Below are 13,609 nucleotides of genomic sequence, written 5' to 3'. Positions count from 1 at the left end.
ACTAACATTGATTAATGGCTTGTATTTATGAAAAGAAAAAACACAACAAAAAACATTTCATACCTTGCAGGGGTAGTGATGGAAGCAGACAGGGACAAAGTAACATGATGTCTGGGGAGGATTTAAAAGCACTTCCGACTGCTCTTCCAGAGGTCCTGAGTTCAATTCCCAGCAACCACATGGTGGCTCACAAACATCTGTAATGGGATCCGATACCCTCTGCTGATGTGTCTGAAGACAGCTACAGTGTACTCATATGAATAAAATAAATACATAAATAAATAAATACATAAATAAATACGTAAACAAGCAAACCTTAAAAAATACTTCAGACACAAGTTAGAGAAAGGGACATACTATGAAGTGTGAAGGGGTGGGGGTGTGGAGGTGGGGTTGGAATTTTTACATAGGATTCTTTCTACTTTTGTGAATATTTAATGCCTTCATAATAAAAGCCCTACTGGCATTGGTTTTGTTAACGATCTTGTAAATAGGATGATCTGAAACGTACCCTATAACTTTACATGTTACATTGGGAGTCAGTCCAGCCTGGCTGCTGAAATATTAGCACTGTACTGCCCTCTAGTGTTAGGCAGAGTTTACAGCAGCACGCCTTCATTAAAATAAGACTTTCTCCCACCAAGTCTAACTCCTTCTGCTTCAATGGTCCAGCTATCTGGCTAGTTTTAAATTTAAATGGAGAATTTAAAAGGCTATTGACAGATAAGAGCGCTTCTGTCCTTGCCGGAATCCTGGTCACTTCCTCCTTTGAGGGCTGAAATTTCTCTCCCCTTCATTGCTCTCTTCAGTAGTAATCTGCATAAAAGTGATTTATGAAAAAAAACACTCCAAAGCAGCAGATTTCTAAGAGCTCAGATGTTTGAAGGGGAACAGTACTATTTATCAAGCTTAGAAACGGACTGTGTTTTGGTAATACACTTTTATAATTACTCAGTCAGTTAGAATTATTCAGTGTTAGCAGGATGTGGTGAGAAGAATGTCTGATCAAAAGCAGGGTCTCCAGCAATTCAAAGCAGAGGTACCCTTAAACAGCAATATCAAAAGAATTTTGATATTGAAAATTTATTTATTTATTTATTTATTTATTTATTTATTATTTGTTTGATTTTGCAATTCTAGGCATGGAACACAGGGTTTCACATGTGCCAAGCTGGTATTTTACCACTGAGATACATATAGTCCCAGCCCTGATTCATTACAGTGAAAAGGGCAAAAAGATAAAAAAAAAAAAAAAAAAAAAAGATTCTTCTTCCAAAGTCAAACAAATAGATTTACATAAAACCAAAGACCAAGAAACTTGTGCTTTCTTTACTAGACTTCTAGTTGGCCAACTGGTTCTAAACTCAATTTTCATTAACCAAATTACTTTTGTTTGTTTGCTTGTTTGTCTGTTTGTTTGTTTTCTGGAGACAAACTCTCAAACTTGCTATATTATATAATCAAGGATGACCTTGACTTCTGATCTTTCTGCCTCCAAAAGTGTTGTTTTGACTGCAAGGATGTGTTCGTTCTCTATGCTGTGAAGGATTCGTTGATATATTTACTAAATGCCAGGCACCAGTGTGGTGGTGGCAACACAGTAGTGGCCTAAGCAGATCCAGTCCTATCTTCCTGGCACACCCCAACCACACAAGCTTCTGTTCACAGTGAGCTGTGGATGCCCGGTCCTCTAGCCCTCCGCCACCTTCTCTAGGAAAACGATCTTATCTCAGAGTTTACAAGGACTCTTAACCTCAAGGGCCATTGCACAGCCCTTCCTCTTGGCTATCTACCTCACAACCCCCAGATAGTCCTCAATGGAAAGGACAAGCCAACTCTATGGGGGGTGGGGGGGAGACTTATAGGTGTTTCCATCTCTCTTGGAGATAAACTCTGAACCCTGCTCCCCCTCGAGTGCTGCTGAAAGACCCACAACGTGAGGACTCCCTCACGTTCTGACTCAGGAGAGGCGACACCCCAAAATCACCCACAAGAAACGATCTTGCTGCAACTTGCAAGAGGATTTTTATTCGAGAGCGTTCTCGGGCCCATGGTCATACACCACGCAGGGGTAGAGGACCATGGCGCGCTGAGTAGCTGAGTAAGGGGGTATTTAAAGGAAGAAACCACAATTCATGGAGGTGGGGAGGGCGTTGTTGGAAAATACCAAAAATACCAGTTAAGAGTCACAAGGAAGTATGAAGTCACAAGTGTCAGGTTATCTCTCAAGACAGTTTCTAAGAGCCCCTAAAGATAGCACATTTGCATTGCAGGTTCCAGTAATGGTCAGGGTGCCATTCTTTGAATTGAACCCAGGAAGCGGGTAGGTGGAGGAATGTCGCTATCTGTTTTATCACCAGTACCTGGAGCACTAAGCCACAAAGGCTACACTCCCAAGCCTGGGCCCAAAAGCCTCGAATTTTGTTTTTACTTTGCTATACTTTTTTAATACTTCTTCATTCCCCACTTCTTCTAGTTAATAGTTCTAATCTTAGAACTAGACACTATCTTCTCCCTGACATAGTTGATCCTTTAGGGCATGGTACTGTTATCTCAAAACTAAAAGCCACACTGCATTAATTCTTGTTTTAATAAAGGTGACTTGCCTATTTAACACACATGGACCTATAATTAAAAGCAGAAGCAAAATCAAAAGGGGTCCCATAAAGGTAGAAAGTAGGGTGGTCAAGAGTACAAGATAAGGGCCTTTCCACCAGAGTCTCAAGGTTTTCTGCGTGGAGATGTCTAGCAGGTCTTCTGGAGCAGGCCTTCTGGAGCTGCTTTTTCACTCGCTGTCTCACTCACTGGAGCACCTTGAGCCTAGAGAACAAAGGCTGGGAAAGCAGCATGTCAGCACTATGTACAGAGGCTATTTTTACCAGTGGAGGGGGCCCCCTGTAGAGTAATTCATAAGGGGGTCAGTCTAAACTGTCCAGGGGTGTTTTTAACTCTGAAGAGCAAAGGGTAGGAGAGCTATCCAATCATTAGCGCCAGTCTCCGCTGTCAATTTGGTAAGGGTCTCTTAATGGTTTTATTTATTCTCTCTACCTGTCCTGAGCTTTGGGGCCTGCATGCACAATGTAACTTCTAACCGATCTCTAATATCTTGGCCAGTCCCTGATTTACCTGGGCAACAAAGGCAGGTCCATTACCTTGGGAAGATTTCTTTTAGCACAGGCCTTGCAGCTTTTGGCTATTTCTTCTGTCAAGTCAGAGAGTCCTGTAACATAGTAGTGAAAGGACCTAACCACACCTTTGAATTTCTTGGCCCCCAGGCCAAGTCAAATACTGTCCATAACTTGATAGTGCTCAGGGGTGTATCTAAAGCTGGTCTCTCTGATGTCATAATAATCTTTAGGCTCCTTGACTGCCAGGATCATTGCTCCTTGAGTCACCTGTTTGGCAGTTAGATCTGCTATCTGATTTTCTTTAGCCACAGCATCTTAGGTCTTTCTCTGCAGATGTCAACAGCCCTCTTTGTCTGTATATTGCCCCGTACAGTGGCAAAAGCATACCTGCTGTCAGTGTAGACTTTTCTTTTGCCATTTATGGACCTTGTCTCAAAGTCACAAGTTCAGTTTTCTGGGCCGACGTCCCTTCAGGGAGGCTGCTGGCCTAGATCACTTGCTTTCTGTCCACCACCATACTGCTGTCCCCGCCTTCTGCTTACCTTTAACCTCGAGGCTACTGTCATCAGTGTACCAGCTCGAACCCTCAGGCCAAGGCTGATCTGATCCTTCAGATCATTTCAAGTACCAGTTTCTCAGCACAGTGATGAGTAGGTGCAGTCTCACGCAGTGGGACAGCAGGTGGAACGAAGCGAAGGTCACTCGTTCAGTCAACAAAAAGTTCTGATGTGTCACAGGAGCATTGGTAGTCATCCATCAGTCAGGGGGCTTTTGGATAATGCTTTCAAGAGCGTGGGATGCCATTACAGCTAGTTACTGTCCCAGAGTGAGCTTATCAGCATCCTTGACAAGCAGATTATGGCAGCAATAGCTTTCAGGCAAGAAAACCACCCGCTGGCAACAGGGTGTAACTTCTTGGATAGGTAAGCCACTGGCCTTTTTCAAAGTCCCAAAGTCTGAGAAAGGACTCCTCTGGTGACCCCTGATCTCTCTTCCACATAAAGAGTGAAAGGCTTGGTTAGGTCAGACAAAGGCTGGCCATCAGTAGGGCCTGTTTTATTTCTCTAAAGGCTTTCTGGCAATCCGGGATCCACAAAACACCTCCCCTTTCTTGGTTAGGGGGTACAACAGGGCAGCTAAGGTCGCCAACCCAGGTGTCTAGAGTCTGTAGAAGCCAGCAGTACCCAAGAATTTTCTTACTTGCCTTAGCGTAGTTAGCCACTACTTCCCGTCTCGAAGGGTGTATCTCAAGTAAGTAACTTCAGTTTGACACAGCTGAGCCTTTTTAGCTGAGGCTCGGTCTTCAGTTGCCCAGGTTTCCTGTCTAGATCCTGTCTTTTTCTTTCTCTCCTATTACTGTGGCCAAGATTCTAGTCAAATTTCTCTCTTGTCTACGATCCCTCCTGTTTTCTCTTTCTTCTGCCTCCCGCCTCTCTCTCTCTCACACACACTTTCTCTGCCTCTTTCACTAATCACATAACTGTCTCCCTCTCATAATACACCTTCTAATCTCTGAAGTTTCTTTTTAGGTAAGATCAAAGGGAGTGAACTGCCTGAAGGCTTCCATAAGCCTTTCAAGGAACATTGAGGGAGGTTCAATCGGCCCCTGCATTACCTCTTACCTTAGCCAAATTAGTGGGCCTGTCTCGAGGCACCTTGGAGACCAGAGCCTGGCGTTAGATTTTCAAGCTCTCCTTACCTTCAGCCATGTCGCAGTCGCAACTGGGGCGAGTCAAAAGGAATCCCATGTAGATCTCATTTTGTAGCTGTGTAGACCGCCATTGGCTTCCGGGCCATTTTTCTAGCCTCTAACAGAATTCTCTCTCGCTCTTCGGTTGTTAAGAGCATCTGCAACAGCTGTTGATAATCATCTCAAGTAGGCTGATGAGAAAACATAAGGAACTCTACCAACCCTGTGAGGCGTTGGGGATCCTGAGAAAGGGGGTGGTTAGTTTTTCAGTTATAAATACCAACAGAGGAAAATGACCAGTACTGAAGGGTTTAAAGTTTGGGCGGGTCCACCAGAGTCCGCCCGGACTCTGTGCTCTGCAGTTCCATGTACCCGCAGCGGTCCGCCTCTCGACACCCCGAGGGGTTTAGGGTTCCCTCGGCAGCTGGGGTTGAGGCTGTGGATAAGGGGAAGGTTGTGGACTAGGCCACTCAGGAGGCTTCATACAACCACAATTTTGAGAAGCAAAACCAAATTTTAAACAATCTATTTTTTTTTAAATGAACTCTAAAAACATTACTTGCTATAAATTTTGGCTGCCTGTTCCTGCACACAAACACAAGAAGGTGTAGCCGCCAATATTTCAAAAAGACAATACCCTAAATCTTATCTTTTATAAATCGGATTTCTAGGATAAGAATTACATAGAATATTACTCAATTTAGGCGTATCTTTAGAGACCTGTTCCCATGGATTGTCTCATGCTGCATGTTGTAGTTCTAAATTACTCTAACCCAGAGTTAACAGTTAAGTCAACTTTTTGTTACCAATGTTACAAATTTTTAATCATAACTAATAACTTATGAGCCACTAATCTATAACCAAGACATATAAAAACATATTTATACTTTTGAAACTATTTAGAAACAAAAATGAAATGGCCGCATACATTTGCTCATTTAAACCAAACAAAATTCTTAATTTTTCTAGCTGTAACTTCAAGAGAGGAGCACCTTGTCACCTGATGAATCTAATTATCACAAGCACAGAGATTTTTGTAGAACTTGAGAAGCTGCTGGTCCCTATAAGAGCAGCAATTATAATCAGCTCCTAGCAGGACTTCTCTAGCCACACTAGATTCCTAACTACAGGTGCAGGGCTCCAAAGACCAATTAATACTGTTTATTTTATTTTATTTTTTACCAAATTATCCCCAGATAGTCGGAGAGTACTGCTTTTCTCAAAACCCATTCTCTCACGTCTCAGGTGTAAACTATCTCTAGTCAGGGTATAAAGCACCTATGAGAATTACCTTTGCTTTTCTAGATTTTCACATAGCTCTAAACACATACACAAAAACACATAAAACAGAAACCAACAGATCCAGACACATTTGACCCTTTCTTGTCCTCTACAAGCAGGCAAAAGAATTAGACGATTTTGGAGGGGGAAGCTTCCGCTTCAACAGAACTCGGTCCCTCTGACCGATCCGGAGACGGCCAGGCGTCCCTGGCTCTCCTTACCTCCCAGGGCGTCCCCCAGGGCCACAGCCTGTGGTCCTCCTAGCACGTCTGCCGACCACAGTCCTCCGGTCCTTACGGCCCAAAAGGACAGCTGCAAATACCGACCGCGCGCGCATTTCAGACCCCATCACCCCATCGTCTACAAACACCAGCATCCATTTCTACCTAGACGACCAAAACCAGAGAAGCACACTTGTTCCTCACTCTGCCAGGTGTAAAACCAAGGCACGAGGTGGGACTCGAACCCACGATCTCGCAACCCGAAAACCAAGACACAAATTTCACTCTGCCAGGTGTAAAACCAAGGCACGAGGTGGGACTCGAACCCACGATCTCGCAACCCGAAAACCAAGACACAAATTTAATAAACTCAGATGGATCCGAACTCAGACTTCGCCATGCTTCAGAAACATAGGACAAGACACAAACAACCCAACACAACAAGCACATGTTCCAATGTTCGTTTCAGAAAACAGACACTCAAAACAGAGACACCGGCCGGCACACACACAAGAGGGGATCCCCATACCTCCAAGTCGGTTCTCGGGTGTGAGGGGTGGTCGCGTTTCCCGGCCAATGCACCAAATGAAAGACCCACAACGTGAGGACTCCCTCACGTTCTGACTCAGGAGAGGCGACACCCCAAAATCACCCACAAGAAACGATCTTGCTGCAACTTGCAAGAGGATTTTTATTCGAGAGCGTTCTCGGGCCCATGGTCATACACCACGCAGGGGTAGAGGACCATGGCGCGCTGAGTAGCTGAGTAAGGGGGTATTTAAAGGAAGAAACCACAATTCATGGAGGTGGGGAGGGCGTTGTTGGAAAATACCAAAAATACCAGTTAAGAGTCACAAGGAAGTATGAAGTCACAAGTGTCAGGTTATCTCTCAAGACAGTTTCTAAGAGCCCCTAAAGATAGCACATTTGCATTGCAGGTTCCAGTAATGGTCAGGGTGCCATTCTTTGAATTGAACCCAGGAAGCGGGTAGGTGGAGGAATGTCGCTATCTGTTTTATCACCAGTACCTGGAGCACTAAGCCACAAAGGCTACACTCCCAAGCCTGGGCCCAAAAGCCTCGAATTTTGTTTTTACTTTGCTATACTTTTTTAATACTTCTTCACTGCTGGCATAGACTTGGCAGTTTATCATTGATTTCATTCGATAAGAAACGTGATCGTAAAACGTGGAACTAGCTTTTCTCCAGGTTATAGTTTGCTCCAGTGAAAGTTAGTTCGACTCTGAAATGTCCCTCACAGACTCCTGCGCCGAGCGCGCATTCCCGAGCACAGCCGCTGGAACCGTATTGGGAAGCTGTGGGACTTCCGGAAGGTGTGACCCATCTGGCTGGATGAGAATACTAGGGACTGGCCTTTGAAAGTTGTAGCCCAGACTATGGCTCTGGCCTTGGGCTCTGCATTCTGGTCTGCTGTGATGTGAGCAGCCTTTGCTGCCCACTCCAGTTATCATGATCCGAGCTGCACCTTTGAACCTTCCGGGGACTGAAACCCTCATCCGCCAGGAGCAGGTTGCTTCTGTCAGGAATTATGGCAACCACAGTGCAAAGCAACTAAGCCATACCACATCTTGGAGAGGTGAGCACAGGCATGTGTGCTGACTTCAGGGAGCTTCATGTACATTGCCTCAGTTAATATTCGCTGCAGCATGGAGGATTCATTCCCTTTTATAGGCTTTGGAAGTTAAAAGAACTTCACTGCGCTAACTCAGCCAGCAGGTGGCAGAATTCCATCTTCTTGTCTGTAAATTATAGGTATGACTCCCCTTCCCGCTCTGTAGTGAATCTTGGCAGCTGGATTCTGGGCCTAGGCAGTACTGAATACAGCCTGGGCTCTTAACTATGATATAAGTTCAAGCACTCTCCGTGGATTATTCATTCAATCTTCACAACATCCGCGCGGGAAGAACTAGTCACAGATTGAGGCACCCAGGACATAAGGAGGGTGACAGAAACTAGCACAAGTGAAACTGGGGCCCAGCTGTCCCCCTCCAAGGCCTCTGTGTTGACTGTCACCTGTGCTCATGGTCCGGCCTGGGTTTTGTCATGTTCTTGGCTTTTTTTATCCAAAGAACTGAAAAGAAGGGCTCACAGAGACGTGCAAAAGCAGCGAGATATTTTCATTTTGGGTAAAGATCAGAAAGGGATACAACTGTCAAAATTGATAGAGGGCCAAGTGTGAGAATATACTCAGGAGCCCCAGCTGTTGCTTTGGCTTCACGGGGAGGAGGTGCTGGTCCCTAAGGCTCATGGTTTGGGTGGCTTCCTATTTTGATTGATAGGTTATATAATCATTTCCTCTACTGCACATGTTCCTCCCAATAAGGCATCTGATTTTAATCGTAAGCACCCCCAATTACACATAGGCATAAGATGGTCAATAGAGATGGCTCAGAGGTTAAGAGGACTCTTCCGAAGGTCCTGAGTTCAAATCCCAGCAACCACATGATGGCTCACAACCACCTGTAATGAGATCTGACTCTCTCTTCTGGTGTATCTGAAGATAGCTACAGTGTACTTATGAATAATAATAAATAAATCTTTGAGAAAAAAAAAGACGGTCAGTAGAGATTCTCTCTAAAAGGCAACTAAAGGACACAGTTGCCTTATTGTGCATGCATCCAAAGCTAGTTTATGTTGGATTGAAACTTCCACTCTTTATAGGATGAACTGGGAATACATTTGAACAGAAACTGTTTCAATCTTGGTACTAGAGGTCAATAAATGTGTATGTTGTTCATAGATGAGAACACCCACCCACCCATCCACACACACCCCTCCTATTTGTAGGTGAGGGCGTGAGGGAGTCTGGGGTTGCTAGGTGACTTATTTGGATGGGATGTATACATAAAGCCTATGGGTCGGGGCATAACCTACCAGTGCATTATTACAAGAAGGGGGTGGGCTGCAAAACCCGAACCAAATAGAGTCCCAGCCTAAACCTCCTGTGCTTGCCTGACTCAACCATCACATACTTCCCCTAAAGAGTCCAATAGATGAGGGTGTAAGAATTCCAGATAAAAAAAAATTAGCAAAGTAGCACAAAGTTTAAAATCTCTGTTACAAATGGGTTCAACAGAAAATGTGATTCCACCTGTCTTTCTGTCCTTTGCGTTTAACGTACCACCAGGCACATGCAAAGCAGCTGAGTGACTGCACACATGCGTTAGAGGCCATCCCTTTGCTTTCTGAACCCTCCCACACTGCTTATTTACTTATGAAATACCCGGCTCACACTGAAAGTATTAAACACTAAATTTGCACTCATAATTGTTCCATACGTTAACAACCCAGAGAACCAACTCTAAGTTTTCTTATAAATAATTAGAAGGCATTTTGGACCACCTGGGTATCCGAATGAACGAGCATTTCGGCCTTCTCTGGTGCCCTCTTGTGCTTGATATCTGCAATTACTCCAGAGCAGCTGAGGCTGGACTGTCTGAATGTGTTTCCTGAGTACAGACAGGTACATGGGAGTTTACACACAGAGCATGCCCTGGAGAACTGGCGTTTCCTGCCTGAACGCCAGCTACTCAGTGTCATGTCAGAGCTGTGATGGCTTCTGTAGTCATTTTTCCCTGGTCTTTTCCTCCTTTGTCTGAATTTCCTTCTGCTCCTTCCTTCCTTCCTGTAAAACGAATTTTGTCTACTGTGTTTCTAAAAAGATCTCTCTCTCTCTCTCTCTCTCTCTCTCTCTCTCTCTGTCCCCTCTCTCTCTCCGCCATTCCTCTCTCCTGCTTTCCTTCTGTTTTCTTGATCCTCTTCAAAAGCTACAAGTGTTAAATCAGTAATATATAAAGTTCTAAACAGGACTGTGTATTGTTGCATGTTTTTTACATTTTTTTTAAAGTGGAAGACTTGAATCCCAGTTTTCTTCCAGTCACCATGCACTTCCTTAAGCAGAAGGCTGTTCCTTTCTAGCTACTATGAGGAAATAGATCCCAATGCCTTTCCCTCTCATAGTGAAATCCTTCTTTAACTGAGTAGCAAACTCTTCTCAGCATCTTTAAAAGCAGCTGGTCCTGGGCTGGAGAGATGGCTCAGTGGTAAAGAATACAGGATAATCTCAAAGCAGAGCATACCAGACAGCTCACAACTGCCTGTAACTCCAGCTCTGTGAAATCTAATGCCCTCTTTTGTCTTCTTTCAGGCATCCAAAGACACGTAGGCTACACAGAGAGATACACAAACATGTTGGAAACAGAAGACGAATAACAACAAATGCTTACTGACCTTGAACTAGTCAGTCAAGGGCAAGCCCAGGCAGCTTTGTTTTCTAAGGTTCATCTGTCATTATTTTCCTAAAGAGATGCCCTGGAGTAGCCAGAACAGAACCCCCACCCCCACCCCACTCCCGCTGTGTGCTTCAGCATCCAAGTGATGAGATCATTGCTACTGGCCATTCTCTGATTCTGATGAATAGCAGAGTGGATGCTGTATGGACCGCTCTCATGATGATCCAGTTGATCCAGCTCTGCAGCTTAGGTCATTGTCCTCATTCATCCACGGATGGGAAAACCAACATTAGAGAGGCTATGGATCATCTCCTGGGTGAGGTCTTAGTCACACGAACAGCTTGAAAGTGATCCTGGGAAAGGCAGACTCAAAATGGGTCTCTGCATGTGCCACAATATAGAGCTCTGACTGAAAGGATAATGGGGAGTTGCTTGGCCTCTAAAGCCGAATGATGATACCAAGTGGGTGATGTCTGAAATGGTGCACCCGCCCTGAGAGAGTGATGTGAACACATCCACAGTGAGACTGCTGTGAAATGTTCCAAATCCTTGTTTATAACAGAAAATAACTGGAAGCAAACCTAACCTGTTTACAAGCAGGATGTGGGCTAATCTAGCCTCCTGGATCAGTGGGAAACAACCATGGTATTCATTTCTCCTTTCTATTTACCCCCAAGGGACATAAAAGACAGGCAGGTATGATTTTGCTAAAGTCCAACATGGCAAGACTAGTGGGTTTTTTGGGACAGGGGTGTAGGGCTAATTGCAGGAGTGTGGGTGATGCCCCTATCACGGGAGGTGACGTCATGAAGTTATGTCATGGAGTCCCTCTTGAGACCAACCTTTTACTCTGCATGTGCTCTAGAATCTTAAGGTCTTTTGTAGCTGTGTTCAGAGAAGGGAAGAGAGGTCCTATGGCTTTTAAGTCATCTGTTGGGGAGCATTCATATCCTCATTAATCTTATCTTTACCCTCGACCTGGCTACCACTGTGTTGCTGTGTCTTGGTTGCCATGGCTACCAGGGAACAGTCCAGGATGGCAGGAGAGAGCACCACCATAGAGCAGCTACTGAGAAAGAAACATTCAGGGCTGTCTGACCCACATGTCACAGGACGCAGCTCCAGGGCCACGAAAATGAACTCAAATTGGACAAACATGGGTCTAAGGCACACTTTTAAATATATGCATGTGGAACCCTCTAGACAGCCCTACATGGTTTTTGTTGGAGACTAGGTTTCTTTATGGAAGTCTGGTTGTCCTGGAGCTTGCTCTGAAGACCAGCCTGGTCTCAAACTTACAGAGATCTCCTGCCTCTGTCTTCTGTGTGCTGGGACTAAAAGCCTGTGCCACCATGCTGGGCTATGTGTTTTTTTTTAAAGATGTATTTATTTATTTTATGTATTGCTGTCTTCATGCATACCAGGAGAGGGTCATCAGATCCCATTACAGATGGTTGTGAGCCACCATGTGGTTGCTGGGAATTGAACTCAGAACGTCTGGAAGAGCAAAGTAGAAGAACAAAGGATGTTCTGGGGTAACATGAATTGGGCTGTGTACCTAGTCATGGTATACACTGTTCTAGAATCATAACCTGAACCCTTAGAACCTGAATATTTTATTTTAAGTATACTATATCACAATTTTGAAAAACAAAGCATAGGCTTGCTACAGTCAGTAATCTCTTTAATAGATTCAATACACGGGTTCCCCCATGTGAGCTGACAAGATCTGAGGGTGTCTTTTCATATGACAGTCTCTGAGAAGGTGCATGGTACAGCCTATACATCCTGACAGCCTGGCATTGTGGCAGCCCAGTGGGGAAGGACAACAGTGTTCTCCATTGCCTCCATTTTAAACTGCAAACAGCAGAGTCCATCTGACTGCAGCGAGTTGGAAAAGGACTCTAGAGGCAGAATAAACAGGAAGCACTCAATACAGCCCCTGCAAACAGGCAGCAGTTAAGGCAGGCAAGCCAGGGCAGGGGCTCACAGGGTGCTACCCATCATCCTAATCTCCCTGTCCTTGCCCAGCAGGGCTCCACCCCTAGTCTTCACTGCATCTTTGTATTGCTCCCCAGAGTGGAAAAACCTGTGTGGAAGTATTTGAATGCCACGCCTAGGCCAGATTTTCATATAATAACATTCAACTAGCAAGGTGGGGGCGAAAGTACCTTTCATTTGGCTTCTAGATGGAACGATGGAGCATCACACTCACAGCCCATCCTTCTTAGCTCAGGATCACAGGTTCCTGGGTCTGGGAGAGGCTGAGTTAGATCAAGGCAAACCCACATCATGGAAGGAGAGAACTGAATCCTACAAGGGGCTCTCTGACCTTCATACACCGGTCATGCCACCTGTACACACACACACACACACACACACACACACACACACACACTAAATAAATGCAGTTTAGAAAGTATCTCAGAGTCATATTATTCTAATCTCTATGCATCCAAAGTTCAGGGCACGCCCAGTGTGGATAGCTGTGTTCTAACCATTGATCCTGTTGTGAATTGGATCAGGTTTGGAAACTCTTCTTGCCCCAACCATCCAGAAGGGGGCCAGCACCTGGGCAGTGAGATCAACCTGAAAACTGGTCAGAGGAGCCCACCTAGCTTCTGGCTTGAGGGAATAGGATATGTGTCTTTAAAGAGGCAAGAAAGAGTTTTGTTTCTCATAGAGTTTAAATGGAACTAGGCTTTTTTTTTTTCTTTTTATGTTTTACTTTTCTAACAATTTCATGTTTATATATTTTGATCTTACTCACCTGGTACTAGCCTCTCCCACCTCTGTTTTAAGAGCTTCTTCCCAATAAGTCCTCCTTCGCTCTTGAGACAGAAGCTCATAAATGTCAGGGTGTCCTAGAACTCAGAACATTCTGTTTCCAAGGAGGATCATCCTTGCTGGTATTGCCTGCTTGTGCCACCACATCCAACTTTATCCAGGGTTCTGAGTGTGCCAGGCAAGCGCTTGATTAACTGAGCTACCTGCTACGTCCCTGGCCTAAGAAGAGACTAATTTTTAACGTGGAGGA

Source organism: Mus caroli, unplaced genomic scaffold (assembly GCF_978045245.1).
Source record: "Mus caroli unplaced genomic scaffold, Mus_caroli_1 scaffold_8, whole genome shotgun sequence".
In the NCBI taxonomy this organism is placed as follows: Eukaryota; Metazoa; Chordata; class Mammalia; order Rodentia; family Muridae; genus Mus; species Mus caroli.
The sequence above is the reverse complement of the archived record's forward strand: the minus strand, read 5'-3'. Positions refer to the sequence as shown.